The sequence below is a fragment of the Protopterus annectens genome, chromosome 12.part0, assembly GCF_019279795.1.
Source record: "Protopterus annectens isolate FY-2018-M chromosome 12.part0, PAN1.0, whole genome shotgun sequence".
Taxonomy (NCBI): Eukaryota; Metazoa; Chordata; order Ceratodontiformes; family Protopteridae; genus Protopterus; species Protopterus annectens.
In genome coordinates, this window is record NC_056746.1 from 108,800,599 (window position 1) to 108,826,557 (window position 25,959).

General features: G+C 45.5%; 1 protein-coding gene across 1 annotated transcript in view; it reads right to left on the bottom strand.

The window, feature by feature from the left end:
• The window catches only part of USP7 (ubiquitin specific peptidase 7), a 3,814,244-nt gene that overhangs the window by 1,095,160 nt on the left and 2,693,125 nt on the right, over positions 1–25,959 (bottom strand). The window lies entirely within an intron of this gene.

Sequence of the window (25,959 nt, forward strand, 5' to 3'; positions counted from 1 at the left end):
GAATCAGAAGGAAAATCAGTTCTAGGTCTCTTAGAAGGAGAAGGCTGGCTTCCCCTAATTAAGGTAATAAGGTCTTCGACCATTCTAAGCATTTGTTTTTTAGGCATATGAGCCTGAGCATGCAATTTGGACATTGGTTTTCTAGGCGTGGATCGAGTTTTAGGCCTGGATGAAGAAGATGGCGTAGGTTTAAAATGCAAGTCTAAGTCTGAATACACCCTCAGAAGCCGGTGCCTGCACAGCGGCTCCTGACCCATCCATGGTAGAGACATCTGCAGGTTCCATAGTCAAAGAAGCATCTCGTGGCATACCGGACTCCAAATGGGTCTCAGTAGAGGCCTGCAAATTTGAAGTAGTGGGTATCAGGGGCTGCGAAAGCGCCTCACTAAGTACCGGTGGACTGGCGACTAGCTTAACGGAAGCGTCGTCGGCAGTTTTGGACCTATGTGGGCTCTTTATCTTTACTTTTTTGGAAGATTGGTAGTTGGATGGCTTAATGAAGCCATTTCTGGGTAGTTATACCAAGTACCAAAATAATTTGCTGCAAAGTAGGTTTACCAACTTGGTTCTGCAGAATGCATTAAATCCTGTAATTCTTTTATGTTCAGCACAGTCAGGAATTAACATCATTTTCTGTTTAAGTAGTCTCATAATATGCTGCTGGCACTTTAACATATGAAACTGGCAATTTAAAGCCCTAATGGCTAAAGTAGCAGATAGCTCGACGACGAATAGTTCGGGGGTTGAACAAGGCACAAAACTGAAAGCGAGGGATGCCGTCGTCTGGGACTAAGCAAGGAATGCAGTACGAATTAAAATCTTTATGAGGTATTTGCTTTCCACAGGTAAGGCAATTGTTAACTTTTACTGACATCGGCTGGAGCAAGAAAAAAGATCCCCAACGGGGGGTACTTGTCTTTTTTTTTTTTGAAGACTTCGGTTCTGAAACTCGAAAATGGAAAATTTCAGGAGTCGGCCGACCGGCACTTGCAAACTGCTTCGGCTTCGGGCACCGCACGGCAAGAAAGACATTTTAGGCCCCTGGTTTACGGCCCTACGTGTGACATCCCACGCATCTACAGCAACCAGGCTTAAGCTTTTGTATAAGAGACAATGTTCGGGTCGCTTGAGACGTGGAATCCCACACTAAGAATACGGCAACATAGGAATAAAAGGACATCAAGAGGAACCCACACTGACAGCAGATCCTAATGGCGAGAGAGGCACCAGATAGAAAATCTTTTCATATGGACATGTATGATTTCCTGGCTTCCTGCAGAACCAACAGCACATCCTCAGAAATGAGATGCCTAAAAAGGAATAAAAAACCCTATCGTCCAGTGTCATTTGAAGAGTGAACAAGTGAGGGAGGATAAGAGAACTCTCTGTCTTGGGTGAGAAGATGCACCCTGTGAACTGAGGGGTGGAACTAGGAACTAAACCTTCTATTTAAGGAGTAAAATAAAACATTTCAGAGCTTTACTGGAAAGGCTAACCCAGACTCTGCTAAAGTTTGCTGTGAGGGAAAGTTTAGTTTGCTTTTTATTTGATGTATTTTGTATTACTTTATTGCCTTTTTCTATTTTATATAATGTGATTTGTTTTCTTTACACTGTGTTTTACTTGTATTCTGCTTTTAACTGCATATTAAAACTTGAAGAGACCACAGTTCTGTGTCTTGCAAGTCAGACAAAATTTTCCCACCCTCCCAGCTGCTTACTGTTGTGTTCTTAACACTGCCTTTCTAGTTGTTTGCCCCTTATGTTAATTTTACCATATATCTCATTTCCTTTCTGCTTTTACTGGCTCGTGTGAGTACGCACAAAATTATCATTTTGTGAAAACACTCCCCTTCAACTATTTAAATTTATACTGGCCATTCTACTGTATTATATAGTACAAGAATACAAAAGTGACCACCCACCCTTCAATCTACCTTGCTGTTTTAAAAATAGTAACTCTCCACTAAAACTTATTAAACAGGTAAAACTTACGTTACCCACTTTCACATCTAATTCCTCTAGTGCACATTGCAGTGTTTAGGATAAACCATTTTTTTCATCTTACCATTAAGCATCTACTGCATGACCACCAGTTATTGTAGAGCCCACATTCTGCCTCTCAGTAGTCATTTTGGGATTAGTGCTTCTGCGTTCTCCTGGTGAGAGAAGGAGTGCAGTTATATTATTTCCTGGAGACTGCTGATCACCAGAAAGCTTAATAACTGCGCTATAGGCGACAGCTTTGATCCTGGTGAGAGTAGGAGCAGAGTGCACTGATTCCGGACTCTTTCTGGTTGGAGAGTGAGCGTCTGTGCTTAATGTACCTGATTGGTCTGGTTGCTATTCAAGGCATCTACCAGAAAAAGGCTGCATATGCCTGCAGACCCTTGCATCATCTGGGACAAGATTGTGGATCACCAAACAAACCGTGGCCTGCTTCTCTTCTTGGGATCGGTGGTAACATTTTGCTTCTGATGAGAGAAGAACCAAAGGAGTATTGTATCCAAACAGAGTGAAGCTGTGCCGACACCAGCATTAGTAGTAGCCAGGCAGTAGCCATTCAAGTGACTCCCCTCTTTTCATCATTCTTGACAAGCTAATTCTTTATTTTTTAGTAAGTACTGCTTGCTTTCTTTCTAACTTCAGAATAACTGTCTAAATACCAAGTCCTTAAATTTTCAGGGTCTACGTATTAGCTTCCCTTCAAGTGTTTGGCAGTGCTCTGTACAGACTCAGACACGTTGAGTGACAATTTTCCTGTAAAAGAATATATAAGGAAACAGCTCCAGTATTTAGTAATAATGACCATACCTCCTGGCATGTCTAATGGTCAGTTCCCTGTGCTCTCTCCTATTAACCTGGTGAACTTGGGCATTCTGAGGCAGTGTAGCAACTGCCTCATGTACACAGCCAACCCTTTCCTCTTACCTCCCAACACTGACTTGTGAGAGATGCACTTGTACATTCAAATTGCAAGGCATGCACTCTCAAGCAAAGCCTGGAATAGCTGGTCAAGAGGAAAAGGCCAACACCTGCACCACACCACATGCAACACATAGCCCTCCAGAACACCCAACATCACAGCTCTCACATAAAAACACAAACCGCACACCCACCTTCGCAAAGGCTCTCAACAGAAATTTAACCAAACAGCAGAGACCTCCAACACAGAAACGCACTCGACCACCACAGCACAGCACAAACCACAAGACACATAGCTCACCTACACAGTGCGCCCCTCAACTTAAGCCCCTAAGGTAAAACAGCTTGCCCAATAGACTAATCATAAATGACTCAATAGCGAGACACACTGATGTCCCACTCACTAGGCTGAATAAGAAGGTAACAGTCAGCTGGCTATCAGGTGACAGAATCCGACAGACAATACACGCACTCAAGTCACTCCACAACAAGTACAAGTATGACTATGGCACTGTCCATGTGGGTGTGAATGACCTGAGATGCACCTCCCTGGTGAAAAGATACATGGAGGAACTCTCGGATTATGTGGCCCAGGTAGGTATGACTCTAGCCCTGAGCAGCATCCTACCTATGCGTCATCATCCCCTTTGGGAAAAACTCAGTTTCCACCAATTTCCACATCGATGGGAGCCCATTGAACACCGAAGGCATTACAAGAGATCTGGGGACAAAGAGGGACAGCAAGCTCTCCATCGACCACCACATTGCCACTGTGAACAGAAAGTCCTTTTATGTGGCACATCTCATTACCAAGGGTTTTGCACCCAGGAAGAAAGAGGTCATCATCTCTCTCTACTCGTCCCTCATTAGGCCAATCATCGAATATAATGCCCTATTTGGCATGTACCTGACTAGACACATGCAACAGCTGGAAAGGCCACAAAAGTACCTCACAAAAAGGATCCAGGGCCTTAAACACATTTCCTACATGTACAGACTCAAAAAACTCAAGCTATTCTTGGTCTCATATCGTCTACTAAGAGGCAATCTCGGCTTGACCTACAAAGCCATGTCTGACCCAGCTCCGTTAGAAATGCTACATCTAAAGAAATCACAATCCCTCCACACCACATGCCCCAGAGACGTCAACCTCATTACCACAATCAACAGAACATGCTGGAGGGACGGGTTCCTCACCCAAAGACTGCCCATGCTCTGGAATAGAGTTCCATACATGTCAAGCAGAGTACCTCACTGGCCCTCTTCAAGAGAAATCTTGATGAGTGGATGGGAAATAGAAAGTTTACCCAGGAGATCACTCCAGTGGTTCTACTTGAAAGAGGCAATGGCAACTAACATCAGGCAGCACAATGCCAGGGCACTTCTATGGGTTAGGCTTGTAAAGGCTCCAGGGCCATTAGCCTAGTGCACGCCTATGAACCTGGTGACTACTCCTTCCCAAGTGATAAAGGTGAGGTAACCAATGCTGCCTGAGCCATAAGGGAGTTACCAGCAAGATTTTTGGAAGAGTGCTGCCAGAATCTGTGCAGACCTTCCTTTCCAAAGAAAACACAGGGTGCTCACTTTCCAAGTCAGAGGACTTGGTACACTTGAATAGAACAGAGGAAATTGTCTGCTCAGAAGGAAGGCAAAAAATATCTATTTGAGGAATACCCCACCAATGGATTATGTCCAGAAACGTATCTCTGTGAAGCATCCATTTGTGAGCCTGTGTTCTGGATCTGTTCATTGAGTGTGCCACTAGACTGTGCTATGGAGGAAAGTACAGTTTTGTACCTACCATAAATGTAGATGTTCGAAGATCCACATTGCTGCAGTCCTGACACTTGGGTAGTCCGCTGTCCACGGTCGGCCCGAATATCAAAGTATAAGGCTGACGTCGGTCATGGCACATTTAACTGACGTCAGGACGTCAGGGTACAAATGCGCATGACCGGCGTCATATCCTCAGTCTTTTCTTGCCCCAGATGTCAGAAGACCTTAAAAACAAAGGTCAAAACCAAAAGACAGCAAACAAATAACCAACCACCCTTGCACTAACTATATGTATAATACATATACAATATATACAATATGTACAACCCAACCCACACAACCACCTCCAACTACAGAGGGGAAGGAGGGAGGGTAAATGGGACTGCAGCAATGTGGATCTTGAACATCTACATTTATGGTAGGTACAAAACTGTACTATGTTCTTCATCTCACATTGCTGCAGTCCTGACACTTGGGTAGAATCCCAAAGCAGAGGTAAGGGAGGATGGCTAACTATAAGGAAGCAGGAGCTGCCAAAATGCCCTGCAAAACCGCAGTGGCAAAACCAGCCCTGGACTTAGAGTAAAGTGGCAGGTGATAATGCTTAGAGAAAGTATGCACAGAACTCCAAGTAGCTGCCTCCAAAATATCCTTGGTTGCCACTCCCCTCAAAAGCTGTTGAAGTGGCAGTAGCCCTAGTGGAATGAGGCCTAATCCCAGCTGGAACCTCCTTGCCATGATGGGAATAACAGAAAGCAATGCAAAACCCAATCCACTTAGAAATAGTTTGTTTTGACACAGGCTTGCCCTGAGAACTCAAAGCAAAAGAAACAAACAACTGCTGAGACTGCCTGAACCCTTTAGTTCTGTCCAAATAATAACGCAACTGCCTGTGTACATCCAAAGCGTGCAAAATCTTTTCCCCCTTATTTTGGGGATTTGCATAAAAGTAGGCAAATGAATAGTCTGGTTTAGAGCCACACTAGAAACCACCTTAGGCATAAAGGAAGGATTAGTACGTAATGATACCCTATCCTTATGGAAAATCAAGAAAGGCTCAACTGCCATAAGGGCCTGTAATTCAGAAACCCGTCTTGCAGAGGTAATGGCCAACAAAAAAGCAGTTTTCCATGATAAATATTTCAACTCAGCAGTAGCTGCAGGCTCAAAAGGTTGTAGAGTGAGTTTCTCCAACACAAAATTGAGATCCCAAGCAGGAGTAGGAGCTCTTCTTGGGGGTCTTATATTCTTTGCCCCTCTAAGAAATTGCTTGAACAAAGGATGAGAAAACAATGGCGGGTCGCAATCATAGTGAGCTGAAATTGCTGCAGCATGAACTTTAATAGAAGAGAAAGACAAACCTTTGTCTAGTAACTCAGTAAGATATTGAAGAGCCACACACAAATTAGGCTCAGAAACATCAAAATCTTTTGCTGCACTCCAAAATAAAAATCTCTTCCATTTATCAGCGTACACTTTCCTTGTACTAGGCCTTCTAGCTTCCAAAATAACATTCAAAACTTGCTGAGGAAGTGGAGGCCCATTATGGTTCAAAACAGAATATGCCAGACCGTTAGGTGCAGAGAGTGAAGCTTGACATTGAGCAAATGGCTGTCCACCTGCGACAACAGGTGTGAAATCGAAGGCAAAGGCCATGGAGGCTTCCGTACTAGACTTCTTAGTAATGGGTACCAGTGCTGTCGAGGCCAATCTGGAGCTATTAAAATCATCCTTGGCTTGTCCTGTCTGACCTTCAGAAGTACCTTTGGGAGGAGAGGCAGAGGTGGAAAGGCATACACATGAAGATTGCTCCAATTGAAAGAAAGAGCATCCACTCTCCAAGCTGTGGGATGAAACCTTTTTGTGCAAAACTTTGGCAGCTGATGGCTCAGTGGAGAAGCGAACAGATCTATGTCTGGAGTTCCCCATGACACTGTCAATTTCTGAAATACATGAGGATCCAATTTCCACTCGTGGGGATCCATAATCCGTCTGCTCAACACATCTGCTAAGGAGTTCTGTGCTCCCGGCAGAAACCTTGCCTGAAGATTGAGCTGTAAACTGAGAGCAGTCTCCCACAAAATCATTGCTTGCCTGCATAGAGGATAAGAATCGTTCCCCTTGCTTGTTGATGTACCACATGACAGTTGTGTTGTCTGTTAGAATCAACACCTGTCCTGGAAGAAGGAATTCCTTGAAAGCTATTAATGCAAACTGGACTGCTAACATCTCCTTCATGTTGATATGTAGATGTTGTAGTCTGACAGGCCACTTGTTTTGTATCCACTTTCCATTTAGATGAGCTCCCCAAGCTTTGTCCGAGGCATCTGTCGTTAAAATCTGACTCGCCTCTGGCCGGGTCACAGAGAGTCCCTTGTTTAGGTGACATTCCTGAGCCCACCACAAAAATTCCTTCTGAATGCAAGGTATTATTTGAATGACAGTGTCCAGATCCTGGCAGTGCTGTGTCCATACATTTTTAGATACCATTGTAGCTTCCTCATATGCAGTTTGGCATTGGGAAGCACCAGAATACAAGATGCCATGAACCCTAAGGCTTGAAGGACTGTCCTTGCAGTCAGCCCGGACTGATGAGATAGTTGATGGAAGTAAAGGGATAGACTCTTTTGTTTGTCCGGGGTTAAAAAGGCCATCTGGGCTGCTGTATTCAGTCTCACACCCAGAAAGCACATGTCTTGAGAGGGTACTAGACTGGACTTTATTTCGTTCACAGAATACCCTAGGCATCTTAGCACTGCTATCACATATTCCAAATGATGAAGAAGCTCTTCCCTTCCTTGAGCCAGAATCAGGCAGTCGTCCAAATAAGGATAGATCTGTATTCCTTTTAGTCTGAAGAAAGCTATCACTGGAGCCAGAACTTTCGTAAACACTCTGGGCGCAGTAGATAAGCCAAAGGGCAATGCAGAGAACTGATAGTGAGAAGTCCCAGCTCGAAAACGCAGATACTTTCTGCAACGGAGTCTGATAGGAACATGAAGGTAAGCCTCCTTGAGATCTAAAGTTACCATCCAATGATCTTTGCCCAGCAGAGGTAAAAGCTGCTGCAACGTCAACATTTTGAACTTGGGAATGTCCAGATAAGTGTTGAGGATAGATAAATCCAAAATTGGTCTCCACGTGTTCCCCTTCTTTGGTACTAGGAACAGGCGAGAATAAAATCCTAGGCCCACTTCTGGCAGAGGGACCGGCTGTATGGCCCCTAGTTGGAGCAACAGAGAAACTTGTTTGTGAGCCTCTATTCTTTGTTGAGGAGGAACGTCTGGCATGCCTTTGAAAGGAGGCAAGGTATGGAAATAAAACCTGTAGCCGTGGTGTATGATATCCAATACCCATCTGTCCTGGGTAATTAAACTCCAATTTTCTCTGAAAAGTGCCAACCTTCCTCCCAAAGGTGCTGCCAGACGAGCAGGTTCTGGCAGCTGAAAAGGTAGGTCATTGGGTCTGCTTACGAAAGGACTGACCCCTGCCCTCACCCGAAGCCTGTGCAGGAGAACTCCCTGTCCTAGGCCTGAAAGAGCCCTGAGCTCTGCCCTTACCACGTCTAGATCTACCCCTAGAATGGGGATCATAAGAAGGATACGTCCACCCCTTAGTAGGCCAATTTCTACTAAACTTTGGAGGCTGGACCTGCAAAAAATCTTTAACAGTCTGCATAGACAGCCTTGTCTTCCATTTTCTTCAAGACTGTCTCAACAGGAGGACCAAACAACACGTCAGATTGTAAAGGAGCATCTAAAATCCTTGTTTTAACATGTTCAGACAAATTCTGATCCCTCAGCCAGGCGTGCCTGCGAAGAACAGTCCCAGTGGCAGCCACCCTAGACGAGGCCTGTACAGCATCAAAACCACATTGCAAAGAATGCTTACCCACCTGTTCAGAAACATGCACTAAATCTTGCAACTCTTTACAATCAATACCTACTGCCAGAGCATCAACCTTAGACTTCATTTGTGAAAGGAGATAGTTTTGGTATTTCAACATGTGAAACTGGCAATTCAGAGCCCTCATAGCAAGAGTGGAAGAAGTATAAACTTTCTTTCCCCATCTATCCAAGGCCCTAGCCTCCTTGTCTGTAGGAACCGGATTCTTAACAACAGAAGCCTTAACACCCTTAGGCCCCTGGCTAACGGTTTCTGGGTCTGCCCTAGGACTCTTAAAAAGATACTTATGAACTTCAGGCACCCTGTAATATCTATCCGGTTTAACAGGAGCAGGAGGCAAAGAATCAGGATTAAGAGAAGCCTCAGTAAAAACATCTTCCACTACATCCAAAACAGGAGGTATAGCCAAAGGCCTATGCTGGGGTAAAAACAGAAATTCCCTAAGCCGTTTCCTGGAATCAGAGAAGTCCTGACCCTCCCACTTAAAATGCTCCCTCATGGAATGAAGAGTTTCTGAAAAAGAAAAATCCTCAGGAGGAGTAGCAGAAGGAGTAGAATCATCCACATCAGAATCAGAATAAGTAGAGTACTCCTGCAAGTCTTCAGCCGAAGACTCTGAGACATCGGAAGCTTGCTCAAAACCCCCCAGCTCAGGCTCTACCCTAGGTTTCTTAACAGGAGGGGGCATAGAACCCCTAATCAAAGTAATCAAATCTTCTGCCATTTTAAGCATATGCTTCTTGGGCATAGTACCTGAAGAGCTAGGGGTAATACCAACTGAAGCTAAACCTGGCCTGCCCCTGGGAGAAGCCTTAGTAACAGAAGGAGAGGGCCTAACCACCTTAGGAAGGGAGGGGAGTATAGTAACCTGAGAAGCCCCCTCGGCCTGACTTGCCTCTTGAGAGGCCACATCTTGCAATAATAAAGTTTCACTCTGTGAACACAAAGAAATCTCCGGTGGAGCCGCCGGCTCCACCGACACCTCCAAAGAACCAGCGTCCGGTACAGACGGTTCTTCTAGCCGAGGCTTAACTGTCTTGTCCTTGCGCTTCTTGAGGCGGCGCCGGAGCATCCGACGGCATTTTATAATTGCACCGCTTCCCAAAGACTAACCTAGCACAATCCAACCTTCTCTTTATAGTGCGTTTATTAAATCTAGCACAAGAGCGACAGCCAACAACGTCGTGCTCAGGCCCTAAGCAAGGAATACACAAAGTATGATAATCTCTATGCGGTATCTGATACCCACAAGAGGCGCAATTATTAACTTTTTCTGACATCCGGTAAATGACTGAGGCAAGAAAAAACAAAAATATTCCCCAACGGGGTACTTAGCCAACTTTGAACTCGGTCTGAAACTTCTAAATAGAAAAATCTCAGAACGCCAACCGGCACTTGCAATGCTGCTTCTGCATCGGACCATGCGGCAAAAAAGACTGAGGATATGACGCCGGTCATGCGCATTTGTACCCTGACGTCCTGACGTCAGTTAAATGCGCCATGACCGACGTCAGCCTTATACTTTGATATTCGGGCCGACCGTGGACAGCGGACTACCCAAGTGTCAGGACTGCAGCAATGTGAGATGAAGAACATCGTAAACCACCGCAAGAGTCACTTGATACCAGATAGCTAGATTCCATGCCTGAAGTGCTCATCTACAAAGGAAATAGGACCGCTTAACCCCCTGCTTCTTAATGTACTACATCACACTGGTTTTGTCTGGGGTGACTTTGAGGGGACTAGGGAGGAAAAGTCAATGAAAAGCTGGCAGAACTAAAAGCAGAGCACTAACCTGTTTTACGATGATAAAATCTGATCTGATCTTTGATGAGGTGGCCAGAGACCCTGGACCTTTACAGGGCCACAAGAAGCCCCCCACCCCAACTCTATGATGTCTGTAAACAGTTCCCGAGAAAGAAATGGAGCCTGAAAGGGAAGCCCCGAATTGAGAGAAAGTTGTTGAATCCACCCACTGAAGCTCGAGTATGAGACACAGTAGTAAAGGAACCGGGGACTCAAAGGGGTGGCAATGCTGAAGCCACACTGACTTGAAGAACCATTGTAGCCGTCTCATATGGAGATTGGCAAGAGGAAGCATGGGGAACAGTACAGGCCACAAACCCCAGAACACCAAGAAATTCCCTGGCTGTAAGAAAAGACAGAGAAAGGAGAGATTAGAAGAAGGATTTCAGAGACAAAGCCTTGTGAACAGGAAGATAAGTCAACATGGGACTAGTCTGAAGCCTGCACTCAAAGAATACGATCCTGGAAGGGCATCAGAAAGTATAGTGTACACTTATAAATGTAGATGTTCGAATGTATTCACTGTTGTAGTTATCACATTTGGGTTATCCCTGCCAGGGTAGCCCTTGGTCAGCCCGAATACCAGAGGCTTAGTAATTCTGCATCGGTTGCTGTCACTTCAGGACTGACGTCGGCTTGTCAGTAGTATAAAGTAAGGCAGCCGACGCCATTACATCAGTGTTTCTTGCCCTAAATGTCAGGAGCCCTCAAGTGGGAGCCAGGTTATGGTGGAAGAACCTCACCAGTATAAAGTAAATACCAAAATGTTCCTAGCAAGGAGAAAGAGAGAGAAAGAAGAGGGGGACGGAGGGAGAGAAACCAGGACTGGAACAATGAATACACTTGAAAATCTACATTTATGGTAAATGTACACAACTGTATTATATTCTTCGTGTTTCACTGTTGCAGTCATCACATTTGGGTTGATTCCCAAAGCTGAGGAAAAGGGTGGAAGCAGTCAAGGAGACTAGGGGTTGGCTAGGATGCCCTTTAAGACTGCAGTGGCAAAGCCTGCCCTGGATTTGGTGAAGGAAGCTAGGTGGTAATGCTTGGTGAAAGTGTGAACAGATGTCCAGGTGGCAGCCTCCAGGATGTCCCTGGTGGGGACTCCTCTGAGGAAAGCTGCAGAGGTGGAGGCTGCTCTGATCGAGTGAGTCCTGCCCGCCCTTAGGGGGAGGTTTTCCACGTTGCTTATAACAGAAATGGATGCAGTGTGTTATCTATTTGGAAATTGTTTGTTCGGAGATGGCTTTGCCCTCTGCCCCTGCAGCAAAGCTAACAGGTAATTGATCAGACTTTCTGAAGGGTTTAGTCCTGTCTAGATAGACTCTGAGCTGTCTGGTGCATATCTAGAGAGTTGCAGGATCCTTTCCCCCTTGTTTTATGGGTTAGGGAAAAAGGTGGGCAAATGAATGGATTGGTTGAAAGTCACACTGGACACCACTTTGGGCATAAAGGATGGGTTAAGTCCTGAGGGAAACGCTGTCGGCATGGATGATGATGGAGTCCACAGCCACGAGTGTTTGCTGCTTGGAGACTCTTCTGGCCAAAGTGGTGGCCAGAAGAAAAACGGTCTTCAAGGAGAGAACTTTTAGCTCTGCTGAAAAGGCTGGTTCAAAGGGTGGCAGGGTGAGATTTTGCAACATAAAGTTAAGGTCCCAAGCTGGGGTGGATGCTCTTTCTGGGTGGCTTAAAGTTGCTAGCCCCTCTTTGGAACTGTTTGATCAGAGGATGTGAGAAAAGGGGCTGCTCAGTGTGGAAATGAGCAGAGATAGCAGAGGCATGAATTTTAATAGAGGAAAAGGAGAAACCACTGTGTAGCAGGTCAGCTAGGTAATCCAGGATGAGAGATAGGAAGGGCTGTGCCGTATCGGCTCCCTTAGCCTGAATCTAGGTGCAGAACCTTTTCCATTTGTTAGCAAAAGACTTTCTAGTGCTTGAACATCTGGCTTCATGTACAGCATCTAGAACTTGTTTACTGAGGTTGGAAAATTGATCAATGGTCAGGGAATAAAGCCAAGCTGCCAAATTGAGGGTCTGCAATTGGGGATGCATGAATTCTCCTTCCCTCCGGGTCAGGAGGGTTGGGGGTCTGAGTGAGATGCCATGGTGGCAGTGGGGACAGGCTGCGCAGCAGTGGGTACCAGTGCTGGTGAGGTCAGTCTGGTGCAATAAGAATTGTCCTTGGTTTTTCCTCCCTTATTTTCAGCAGTACCCTGGTGATGAGAGGTACAGGAGGAAATACACAGACCGACAGACTGACCCAGGAGAAGGATAGGGCATCCACTTTCCAAGCCATGCTGTGATGTTACTGCAAACAAACCTCACTTTCGACACAGGAACCAACTGTGAAAATGTAGTAAATGTCAAAGAAACAGCAAAGGTTCCAAGCACGGCTTAGTTCAAAATATTTAACGGGTATAAAAATACACACAGTAAGCACTTTCACGGAACAAAGCTCTGCTTCATCCGACCATAATAAAGCACGTCAGCAGTTACTCAACATTTAAATCTATTTCATCCAATACAAATCAAGTTTGAGTGTGATGTAATAATTGGCATTAATTAATACAAATGTACAAAAAAAAAATTATATATATATATATATATATATATATATATATATATATATATATATATATATATATATACATCTTGTAGTTACTGAAAGGATTGGACTGATAGACAAGAATAAATATAACCATCTCATTCATAAAAAAGCATGCTTACATATTTGGTTAAAAACTCAAACATCCTAATAAAAAACCTTAATAAAAAGTGTATCGACTACAAAACATCTGATTTAACTTATTTAAAACCTACCAATGCTTCAATGGTCTAGCTCTTAAAAATGGTTTAAGCGAAACTCTGCTGTTTAAACCAGGATACCTGTCAGCTTGTAGTTTTAGTATCCACTTCTGCTCAACAGATTCAGTTCTATTGTTGAGGTCTCCCCCTCTAACACTGACATGTAAAAGTTTCTACAACAAAAATCTTAAACCTATGTTCGCAGCCTTGTTGTTGTGCAGGATACTGTTTTTCCTGCACAACAGTATGCATCTGAATCATACAAAATTGAATGTCCTTAAGGGGCAAGTTTATCACATTATGCATCTTCACAATAAAGAAACTGACTTGAACATTGCCCTAGCTTCATTGAAGGAAGAGTTCTTGAGTAGGGGTTACAAGTGTGACACCATTGAGACACAGATTTCTGAAGCCTGGAAGGAGAGGATGGGTAGGTGTAGACCATTCTTTAGCACTGACTCTAGGACAGAGGTTGGTCAGACTTCTAATCTGATGGATCCACAAATAATACTGCTGGCACTAAACTGAGAATGCCTTTGACATTTGCCAGCAATATTAATATGGTATGTGATGTCATTAAGACAAATTGGGAAATTTTATTAACAGTACCCAAGTTACGAGGAGTTATCAATAATAAACCAGATTTTATGTTTAGAAATAATAGATCTTTGAAGAAACAACTATGTTATAGACCCCTGAAACATAACACTCATGTGCAGTCGGAAAGAGTGGGCACGTTCACATGTAGATGATGTACAGCTTGTGCGTATATCTATTCAGGAGGTAATTTTACACACCCACAACTAGGCTTTGTTATTAATATTGATTTTTATGCTGACGGCCATACCAAGAATCTAGTGTATTTTACCTTTTGTATGACATGCTACGCATACTATATTGGCAAAACGAACAGACCCTTCAAAGATAGGATTTTAGAGCATCTTCGTGACATCAAGAACTCTAAAAGAGGCTAATGCCCTAGCTATGCATGTTATGAAGGAAGGCTGTGAACATAGGTTTAAGTTTTTTGTTGTAGAAACTTTACATGTCAATGTTAGAATGGGAGACCTCAACAATAGAACTGAATCTGTTCAGCAGAAGTGGATACTAAAACTACAAGCTGACAGGTATCCTGGGTTAAACAGCAGAGTTTCGCTTAAACCATTTTTAAGAGCAGGACCATTGAAGCATTAGTAGGTTTTAAATAAGTTGAATCAGATGTTTTGTAGTCAAACACTTTTTATTAAGGTTTTTTGAAGATGTTTGAATTTTTAACCAAATATGTAAGCATGCTTTTTTATGAATGAGATGGTTATATTTATTCTCGTCTATCAGTCCAAGCATATCAGTAACAAGTTTTATATATATATATTTTTTTTTTGTACATTTGTATTAATTAATGCCAATTATTACATCACTCTCAAACTTGATTTGTACTGGATGAAACCGATTTAAATGTCGAGTAACTGCTGATATTCTTTATTATGGTCTGATGAAGCGGAGCTCTGGTCCGTGAAAGCGCTTACCCTATGTATTTCTTGTACCCATTAAATATTTTGAACCAAGCCGTGCTTGGAACCTTTGCTATTTCTTTGACATTTCCATGCAGTGATGTTCCCTGGTGCAGAACTTGCTGAGCTGATGGTTGGTGTGGGAGGCAAAGAGGTCAAACTTCAGGGTGCCCCATTTCTGGGTACCTGAAATAGTCTGGAGTAGAAAACTTGGCCTATCTGTTCTGCAGGAACGTGCTCTATTGCCCTCATAGAGAGCAGGGAAAGGGCTTTCTTTTTCACCTCTGCCCACTGTCCTCCCCCACCCCCTCCCTCTGCCCACTTACACTTACCCCTAAGAGTGTGGAAAGAAAGTCTGTATCCCTGGGACACTATTGAGGACCAACAGTGGCTGGTAATGGTGGCCCAGGTGCTTGCGTTAAAGGACAGTTTTCCCCCTAGAGGTAAGTGTAGGTGGGCAGAGGGAGGGGGTGGGGGAGGACAGTCATTGGGAGTTCTTACCATGAGAGGGTGGCTTAGAAAGTACAGTTTTGTACCTACCATAAATGTAGATGTTAGAGTGTAAACACTGCTGCAGTCATTACACTTGAGTCATCCTGCCGTCAGGCGGTCCCGCAGTCGGCCAGAGTTCCAAAGTCTTGGTCCGGCGTCAGTTGCTGTCGCCTCCTCCCTGACGTCAGTGCGACAGGGGTATACAAGATGCATCCGAAGCCATTTTCTTCAGTTTTTCTTGCCCCAGATGTCAGGTGCCCCCAACAGGTAGGCAGGCAATACATATTGCTATATAAAAATATACATATAAAAATAAAACAATACCTTCAGTCACAAGAAAATACACCACAGAGGTTGTATAGGATAGAAAGGTATAGATAAGTCCAGCTAGTTCAGAGGGGATGGAGGGAGCGTAACCTGGACTGCAGCAGTGTGAACACTCGAACATCTACATTTATGGTAGGTACAAAACTGTACTATGTTCAGCGTGTTACACTGCTGCAGTCATCACACTTGGGTTGAATCCCAAAGCTAAGAATGGTTGGTGGAACTAAACAGGGTTTGGAGAGGCTAGTAGGCTCTGCAGAACTGCAGTGGCAAAGCCAGCTCTGGTTTTAGAGTAAAGAGGTAAGTGATAGTGCTTGGTGAAGGTGTGCACTGAACTCCAAGTTGCAGCCTCCAAAATATCCTTGGTTGGTACCCCTCTGAGGAGGGCTGTTGATGATGCTGTAGCCCTGGTAGAATGGGGCCTGATATTACAAGGCACAGATTTCCCATGGTGTGTGTAGCAGAAACAGATACAATACCCTATCCATTTTGAAATGGTCTGTTTTGAGATAGCTTTTCCTTGAGATCCTGCAGCATAGGATACAAAGAGCTGGTCAGATTTTCTGAAAGCCTTAGTTTTATCCAAGTAGTAATGTAATTGCCTGTGAATGTCCAAAGAGTGTAGGAGCCTTTCCCCTTTGCTCTGGGGGTATGGATAAAAGGTGGGCAAATGAATGGTTTGGTTTAGGGCCACACTGGATACCACCTTTGACATAAAGGAAGGGTTAGTTCGTAAAGAGACTATCTTGATGAAAAATGATGAAAGGCTCCACTGCCATTAGGGCCTGTAGTTCGGAGACTCTTCGTGCTGAAGTTATTGCTAGCAGCAGGGCAGTTTTCCAAGATAGGAACTGTAGATCAGCTGTGAAAGCTGGTTCAAAGGGCGGAAGTGTAAGATTTTCCAAAACAAAGTTGAGATCCCAAGTTGGTGTTGGTGCTCTCCGGGGCGGTCTTATGTTCTTAGCCCCTCTGAGGAACTGTCTTAGTAATGGATGTGAAAATTTAGGAGGATCCGTGTTGTATTGAGCTGAAATAGCTAAGGCGTGGATCTTAACAGATGAGAAGGAAAGTCCTTTGTGCAACATCTCAGTTAAATATTGAAGAATCTGAGGAATATTTGGGACAAGGGGATTTTGGCCTTTAGCCTGGTTCCAGGCGCAGAATCTTTTCCATTTGTCTGAATAGATTTTCCTGGTGCTGGGCCTACTGGCCTCCAGAATGACGTCCATCACAGCTTTGGAGAGAAGTGTTGACTGGTTGTTTACGCAATTTGCCATGCAGCCAGATTTAAAGTCTTGAGCTGGCTGTGTAGAATCTGAATGTTTTGCTGAGTGAGCAGGTGAGGAACTGTAGGTAAAATCCATGGTGGGTTTTGAGCCATGTTCCTTAGTATTGGATACCAGTGTTGGTGTGGCCAGTCCGGAGCAATGAGCATCATTTGTGGCCTCTCTAATCTGACTTTCAGCAGCACCTTTGCCAGAAGAGGCAGTGAAGGAAAGGCATACACTGTCAATGTTTTCCAACTGAATGAGAGGGCGTCCACTTTCCAAGCTAGTGTGTGGTATGTCCTTGTGCAGAATTTCCATAGTTGGTAGTTTTGGGGGGAAGCAAACAGATCTATGTCTGGGCTCCCCCATTTTTGAGTTATCACTGCGAATACTTGTGGATCTAGTTTCCACTCATGAGGATCTATGATGTTTCTGCTTAGATAGTCTGCCAGTGTGTTTTTCTTTCCTGGCAGGAATTGTGCTTGTAGTTGAACTTGGTAGGTCAGTGCTGTGTTTCACAAGGTCATTGCTTGTCTGCATAGGGGGTAGGAGTCTGTGCCCCCTTGCTTGTTTATGTACCACATCACTGTGGTGTTGTCCGTCTTTATTAGGAGTTGCCCTGGATGTAGGAGGTCCTTGAAAGCTGTTAGGGCATTTTGTACAGCTAGCATCTCTTTTTGATTGATATGTAGATGCCTTTGGTTTGCAGACCATTTGTCCTGAATACACTGTCCTGCCATGTGTGCTCCCCAGGCATAATCCAATGCATCTGTTGTTATAGTTTGCCTGGCTGTGGGTAAGGTAAAAGGCTGACCCTTGTTGAGGTGACATGCCTGAGCCCACCATAGAAACTCCTGTTGAAGGCAGGGAATGAGTGGAATTATTGTTTCCAAGCTGTGGCTGTGTTGAGTCCATATGCTTTTCAGATACCATTGTAATTTCCTCATATGCAGTTTTGCAAATGGTATTAGTAGTATGCAAGATGCAATGAATCCAGAGGCCTGCAGAATTTTTCTTGCAGGGAGTTGGGTCTTTGTTGCCATCATTTTGAAGTACTGAGTCAGTTGTCCTTGCTTGTCTGGCGTGAGATAAGCCATCTGGGGCCATTGTATTTAAGCTGGCACCCAGGAATATTATGTCTTGTGAGGGCACTAGTTTTGACTTCTTTTCATTTACTGTGTACCCTAGGCAGCTTAGTAGGTTTTTGCCAAACGCCAGATGCTTTAATAGAATGTCCTTGCTTTCTGCTTGAATAAGGCAGTCGTCCAGGTATGGATATATTTGAATCCCTGTTTGTCTGCAGTATGCAATTACTGGTGCCAGGCATTTTGTGAAGACCCTGGGCACAGTAGATAAGCCAAAGGGCAGTGCAGAAAATTGGTAATGAGTTGAACCTGCAATAAATCGGAGGTATCTTCTGCAATTTTGTCTGATAGGGACATGCAGGTATGCCTCCTTGAGGTCCAACGTTACTAGCCAAGCCTTCTTGCCCAGCATGGGAAGATGTTGCTGTAGTGTTAGCATCTTGAATTTGGGTACTTCCAGATATGTGTTTAGAATTGAGAGGTCCAGCATGGGTCTCCAGGCTTTGTCCTTTCAGGGAACTAGAAACAGTCTTGGGTAAAATCCTTGTCCTTGCTCCTGTGTAGGAACCTGTTGAATGGCTCTCATGTCCATGAGAGCTGAAATTTGCTTTTGAGCCTCTGCCCATTGATTTGGTGGCAGGTTTGGCATTCCTTTTATCCTTGGCAAAGTGTGAAAGGGGAATCTGTACCCTTGAGATACAATATTAAGAACCCATTTGTCTTTTGTGATGATGTGCCAAATGTCTGCAAAAAGTGCTAGTCTCCCCCCCCCCCCCCAAGGGAGCTGCCAAGAGGGTTTTGTTTGGTAGTCTGAGGGGTAAGTCATTGTGTTTGTCTTCTGGTAGTTTGAGACCTGTCTTCTCCTCCTTTTTGGGTTGTGGCACCCCATTGTCGAGGATGGTAAGAGCCTTGTGGCTGGCCTCTACCCCTTGGGCGTCTGTATCTGCCCCTCTGTGGTCTGGCAGAAGCTGGAAAGGACCAGTTTTTGGTTGGCCAATTTCGGCTTAAACGAGGGGGTTAAACCTGTAAAAAATCCTTGACTGTCTGCATAAACTTTGCCTTATCCTTCATTTTCTTTAAAACTTCTGCTTTTACACCAAATAAAACATCCTGCTTAAAAGGTGCATCCAATAACTTTGCTTTAACATGATCAGGTAAAGTTTGTTCTTTTAACCAAGCATGCCTACGTATGGCAGACCCCGTCACTGCTGCTCTACAAGAAGCTTCCAATGAATCAAATCCACATTGCAAAGTATGTTTTCCCACTTGTTCAGCTGAATGCAACAAATTAGAAGTTATGTCCTTACCATAACGTTCCATGTGGAGTGTTCATCTCGCCTTTGTTCTTACACCTGGGTTCAGAGCCGATCCTCGGCTCCGTGTCGGCCGCTTGCAAGCTCTGCATCGAGAAGAAGCTCGAGACCAACCTAACTCCCACAATCCCCCTCTGCCTTTACCTCAGATCTAGTTTGCAAGCAAACCAGAAGTCAGAGAGAGAACACATTCATGCCAAACAAAAACTGCAAGAACACTTATACATATATATATATATATATATATATATATATATATACATATACACAACTGCAAAATGCAGAAGCAGAATAACCAAACCAGGCACCAAACTGTACGTTCTTCCTGAGAGTGGGAGGGTGGGAATGTAAGAACAAAGGCGAGATGAACACTCCACATGGAACGTTATGGTAAGGACATAACTTCTAAATGTGAGAGTGTTCAATCTCGCCGTTTGTTCTTACACCTGGGTAGCGTCCCTAGCTCCATGTTCCTGAGGAACTCACGGGAGAACGTTCTTGAGCACAGTGGAACCAAAGGTTGCCCTGTCCCTAGAAACCCTGTCTACCTTGTAATGAGAAATGAATGTATGTGGTTTAGACCAAGTGGCAGCTGCACAAATAGTGTCTAATGGTAAGCGAGCTGCATGAGCCAGGGATGTAGAAACTGATCTTGTAGAATGCCCCTTGGGTTTGACAGGTAAAGTTTGTTCTGAAGAATCATAAAACGAATATAATGCAATCAGTTAGCCATTTGGAAAGGGTTCGTTTAGTAACTGCTACACCTTTCCTGCTATCAGCAAAAGCTACAAAAAAGTTGATCAGATTTCCTGTGATCCTTTGTTCTATCCAAGTAAAATCTAAGTTGTCTATGAACATCCAACTTGTGTAACATATACTCCAACTTATTGGAGTGATTTTTGAAAAAGGTAGGCAGTTCAATGGATTGATTAATGTTATTAATAGAGCAAACTTTGGGGAGAAAGGATGGGTTAGTGCGAAGAGATACTCTGTCAGAGTGAAAGATCAGATAAGGGTGTTTAATGGAAAGAGCCTGAAGCTCAGACACTCGCCTAGCGGATGTAATGGCTACCAAAAAGAGGGTCTTCCACGACAAATACTTCAATGGACAAGAGGAGGCTGGCTCAAATGGAGGTAACATCAATTTAGATAATAAAATGTTCAGATTCCAAGGTGATGTAGGAGTTCTAACTGGTGGTCTAATATGGAAAGATCATTTTAAAAAGGCCTTACAAAGTCTCTGAGCCATAATAGGTGCCCCACATTCTTCCACATGAAAGTTGGAAATGGCAGCCAATTGCACTCTTAACGTGGCTGGAGAAGCTCCTTGGTGGAACAATTCTGTTAAAAACTCCAAGATCTTGTTTAAAGGAGCTATAACAGGGTCAAAATGCTGTGTATTTGCCCAGAACACAAAACGCTTCCATTTACTAGTGTAGGTCTTTGTAGTGGAAGCTTTATGAGAAGCCACTAGTATATTCTGAACTGCAGGTGAGAGAAGATCAGACCTGGCTAAGTAGGGAAGCAGAGCAGCCAAGCTGCTAGATGGAGTGACAAGAGCGAGGGGTGGGGAGCCCCTGACGAGTGGGTCAGTAGATCTGGTTCCGGGTCCAGGATCCAGGGTCCCCGAATGCAATGTGCCAGAAGAAAGGGAAACCAAATTTGACGAGGCCAGAATGGGGCAATGAGGATAATCGTCCTTTGCAGGTTGTTGGCTTTCTGCAGAAACTTTGCAATCAGGGGAAAGGGAGGAAAAGCGTACAGGAGACCCGGGGGCCAATCGTGAACCAGCGCGTCCCTGGGGACTTCCCCTGGAGGGGGTAATAGGGCAAAGTAGCTCCTGCATTTGGAGTTCATTGGAGACGCAAAAAGATCGCAGGAAGGCTGGCCCCACTTGCGAAAATTTTTTTTCGCAACTGACTGTTTGAGGGACCACTCGTGAGGCAACAGGATTGCTCTGCTCAGCCTGTCGGCTATGACGTTGGATGACCCCGGGATATGCGTTGCGATCAGAAAGTGACCCGTGGACTCCGCCCATTGCCAGATTCTCATGGCCTCTCTGCATAGCTGATAAGACTTGGTTCCCCCTTGTTTATGTACCAGACTACGGACATGTTGTCCGTCTGAACTGCAATAGTCCCTAGAGGAAGAAGGGGAGCAAAGTGTTGCAACGCTAGAAACACTGCCCTCAACTCTAGAACATTGATGTGCAGATTGTACTCTAAATCGGTCCATTCGCCTTGGACTGTCTGTCCCTGAAAGATGGCCCCCCACCCTATCAGGGAAGCGTCCGTGGTCACTGTAGCTGTCGGCGTAGCACAAATGGTCTTCCGCTGGAAAGGTTGCAAGTTTGAAGCCACCAGGCTAGGTGTGATTTGCATGTGTTTGTGATCAGAATTTCGTGTGTCAGAGGTAGTTGTTGGAACGACCATTGTGCAAACAGTAGCCATTGCAGAACTCTCATGTGCAGTCTTCCCAATGGTATCGCAATGAGGGAAGCTGCCATGAGACCCAAAACCTTCAGAACCAGTTTTGCTGGGGATTTTCTGGATGACAGAAGAAGAGATAAGTGGCTTTGTAGTGAGGCTATCCTTTCTGGAGGAAGCCTTAGAATTAAATGATGCGTATCCAATTCTGCTCCTATGAATGAGATATGCTGTGATGGCTGTAGTGAAGATTTTTCGAAATTTACGGAAATTCCGAGGTGAACACAAAGCTGTAGTGTGTAATCCCTGGCCTGAATCAGTTGACGCTGGGTGGTGGCAGAAAGGAGCCAGTCGTCCAGATACGGAAACACCTGGAATCCCAGGCGTCTCAGGTGAGACGCCACCACTGCCATGCATTTGGTGAAAACCCTGGGGCTGAGGTCAGACCAAAGGGCAGGGCTCGAAACTGAAAGTGTCTGGCTCCCAGCCCGAAGCGCAACTGATCCCTGGACTGCCTGGCCATTTTGATGTGGTAGTATGCGTCCTTCAGATCTATTGAGCACATCCAGTCGTCCTTCTGTAAAAATGGAAGGATCGATTGAAGCGTGACCATTCGGAACTTTTCTTTCTTGACGAAGGTAATGAGGTTGCTTAGGTCCAGAATCGGCCTCCAGTCCCCTGTCTTCTTTGGAACTAAAAAGAACCTTGAGTAAGTTCCGAATCCTCTTTGGTCCGCTGGGACTGGTTGGATGACTCTTTTCTCTAGCAGCTTTGAAATTTCTATAGCTGCCGGGTCTTGCAGATGGGGCGGCACATCTGGGAGTCTTCTCTTCTGAATGGGGGGCAATAGGAAGGGTATTCTGTAGCCTCTGGTAACAACGCTTTTTACCCAGTTGTCTGATGTAAGATTTTGCCAGGCCTGAGGGTATAAAGCTAAGCGACCCCCGACTGCCTCCAGAGCAGGACAGTCGGGCCTCCTCTCAGGAGTGCTGGAAAGGTTTTCCAGGGGGGGGGGGGTATCCCTGTCACCTTGGTTTTGCGGACCCACTCTGCCACCAGGGCGGCGTCTTCCACCTCTGCCCCCTCCTCTGCCTCTAGAGGGGGCATCACCCTGTGTGCCTGGGAAAGATCCTTGGGGTTTTCGAAACCACATTTTTCCACCACGTTGCCCTTTGGGGTACGGTCTGGATGGGGTGGAAAAACGGACTCCGACAGCAGACAGAGTCTTTCCCTCCTGCTCACACCGGGTAAGGGTCTCCTTTACTTTGGGGCCAAAGAGAGTGGCACCATCAAATGGGGCGTTAGTAAAGGAAGACTTGAAGGCTTCCACAAATGAACATAAGCGCATCCAGGATAGTCTACGAAGAGCAATCGCTGAAGCTGCTGCCCTACTCGATCCTTCAGCTGCGTATGAAATCAGCCTCATGGACGAGTTTACAATGGAGGTAAGGGTATTGAGATGTGCTGTAACTTTTTCTGAAACAGCAGCATCTGTAGTACCCTGGAGGGTATCTCCCAACTCTTTGATTAGATCCCTCTGTAGCCGTGTGAAGTGGGTCAAATAGTTCAGGGATCGCATAGAAAAAGCCGCTGAACTAAAAATGCGCTTCCCGTACCTGTCCATAGTCCTAGAATCTTTGTTAGGTGGATGGACAGATGAGGAAGATTCCGACATCTCCTTTTTCGTGGCCGCTGCCACCACCATAGCGTCCACTGGCACTCCGTTAGATAAGCCTTATCCTGAGGGGCAGTAATATACTTGTTAGGCTTTCTAGGGACTGGCTCCACCGTGTCAGGCGTCTCCCACGCCCTTCGAGCAATCAGCTCCATCAATTCATCGAAGGGCGGAGTGACCCAGGAGGAGGAAGGGCGAGCACCGAATGCCTTCAGCAAGACTGACTCATCCTCAGAAGGGGGGAGGGATTGCCAATCACCTCTCTGCTTTAGGATCTCCAGGATGTCAGAAAAAGAGACATCCTCTGAGGGTGACTTTGGGGACCCTTCTGACTCATCCAAGTCAGTGTGCGATGTCAATGATTCTTGTGGAGAATCTAAGTGCCTCCTCTTACACAGTCTTTTCCTAGGGACTTCTTCGGGGGGAGCATCCGAAGAAGCCTCCGAGGAAGAGGGGGCACCCTCCAGGGGTGGCTGAGACACAGGTGCTCGACGCTTAGATGTAGCCGTGGGTGCAGAGGAGGATAACGGTCCTTTATGGGGAGGAGAAACTGTTTCTGCTGATGTGGTTGTCTGGGTAGACAACACCTTCCTCATGAGGTCGAAGGCCCCCGGGTCCCGAGTCGAGGTATCTCCCGTTTCCGAGGAAATGGGAAGAATCCCCGAGACAGGCACCGAAGGCATCGACCCCGAGGACGGAGCCAAGTCGATCCGAGCAGAGTCCCCGAGAGGGAGAGTCGGAACCGAAACATCGGTCCGACACTCGGTCCCAGAACCAAGGATGGGATCTTCGGCTCCGAGACTCCGGTACCGGATCCGACGGAGTCGAGGTGAACGGAGCCGACCGAGAGAAGGACGGTTCTGGCACCGAGGGTTCCACAATCAGCAGATCAGCCTCTTCCGGCTCCGAAGACTGGACAGGTCTCGGAGGAGGAACAGATGGAGATAAGGGAAGGCCTTCGAGTCTCGACACCAACTGAGAGGAGACCGAGATGAGTTTGGATAAGGCCGTATTCTCCATTAACTTCTGCACCACGCGGTCTACATCGGTGTCGGAAAGGGGTCTGGAAGAGCGCGTCGAAGGAATCGAAGACGGAGCCGACCTCAACAGTGTCGGGGGAGGGAGCTCCGTCACCGGTTCCAAGACTCGAGGCTCGGAAACTGACAACAGTCGAACACTTGGCCCCGAAGTCTGTGGAACCGGTGATCGAACTTTAACTGAAGAGCTCGGAGCCGATGACCTGGGCTCCGAAGTCTTCGATTCCTTCGAGGATTTGGATGCCTGGTCTGAAGCATCCAGAGCCTCTTGAAAGGTAGGTTTTAAAAGAACCCTATCCATAAGTTTCCTGCGCCTATCTGTCATGACCCTTCCACTGAAAGAACGACAAATTGAACAGTCTTCTTGCAGATGGAGAGGGCCAAGACAGTAGACGCAGGAACTATGGTTATGGGTTCATGGTTCATGGGTTCATACTAGGCTATCTGCCCGAGGGCATTTACAAGCCTAGCCCATAGTTTTGTGGCTTACGCCACCCCTTTAGTATGGGGAACTATACCCATTATTTTGCTGTGCCTCTGTTGAGCAGTGACACTGAGGTAATCCCTGGGGTATATCTGCGATCTCCCATCCATTGGTCAAGATTTCTCTTGAACAAGGCCAGCGAGGTGCTCTGCCTCACATATACCGGGATTTTACTCCACAGCATAGGGAGTCTTTGGGTGATGAATCTATCCCTCCAGCACGTCCTATTAATAGCCGTGTCGAGGTTTAAGTCTCCCGCCCTTGTGGCTCTGACGGATCTAGATTTTTGAGGTGAAGCATATTCATCAAATCTGGGTTTGACATGGCCTTGTATGTTAGGCAAAGGTCACCTCTGAGCAAGCGTAGCGACTGAATAGAGCTGGAGTTCTTTCAGTCGGGCAGCATAGGACAGATGTTTGAGACCCTTTATCCTTTTGGTGAGGAACTTTGTGGCCTCTCCAGCTGCTGCAAGTGTCGGGTCAGATACATTCGAATGGGGCATTGTACTCAATCATTGGTCTGATGAGTGATGAGTATAGGGAGACTATGACCTCCCTTGATCTAGATGAGAATCCCTTCATGATAAGGTGGGCAATGTAGAAGGTCTTCCTAACTACTTTAGCTACATGGGTGTCGAATGACAGACTACTATCAACCTGGGTCCCCAGGTCCCTGATAACTTCTTCTGTACTCAGTGGATTGCCACCTATTTGGTAGCTAGGGGTAACCTTGTTTTTCCCGAAGGGTATGACTATGCATTTTTTGGCATTTAACTTTAGGCCATGGCTCTGGCACCAGTTATCCGTTTCTGTGAGACCCTTCTGAAGGATATCTGTGTCAGATGTGTTTTCTACTATGGCGCCCAGTTTGCAGTCATCTGCAAACTTTGTCAGCCATAACCCTCCTGTGTTTGCTTGTACTTCGGAAAAGTAGATGCCAATGTACTTCGGAAAAGTAGATGTCAGTCACTGACATCTTTTGCCCACATTGCCAACGCTTAAATCCCGACTTAGCTTTCTCAGACATCTTGGAAAAGCTAACAAAGATAAGGTTAGTAGAATGTCAAGTCCAGTAGGTATGTCTAATCCGGTAATTTAGTCAAATCCAGTAAAATGTCAATC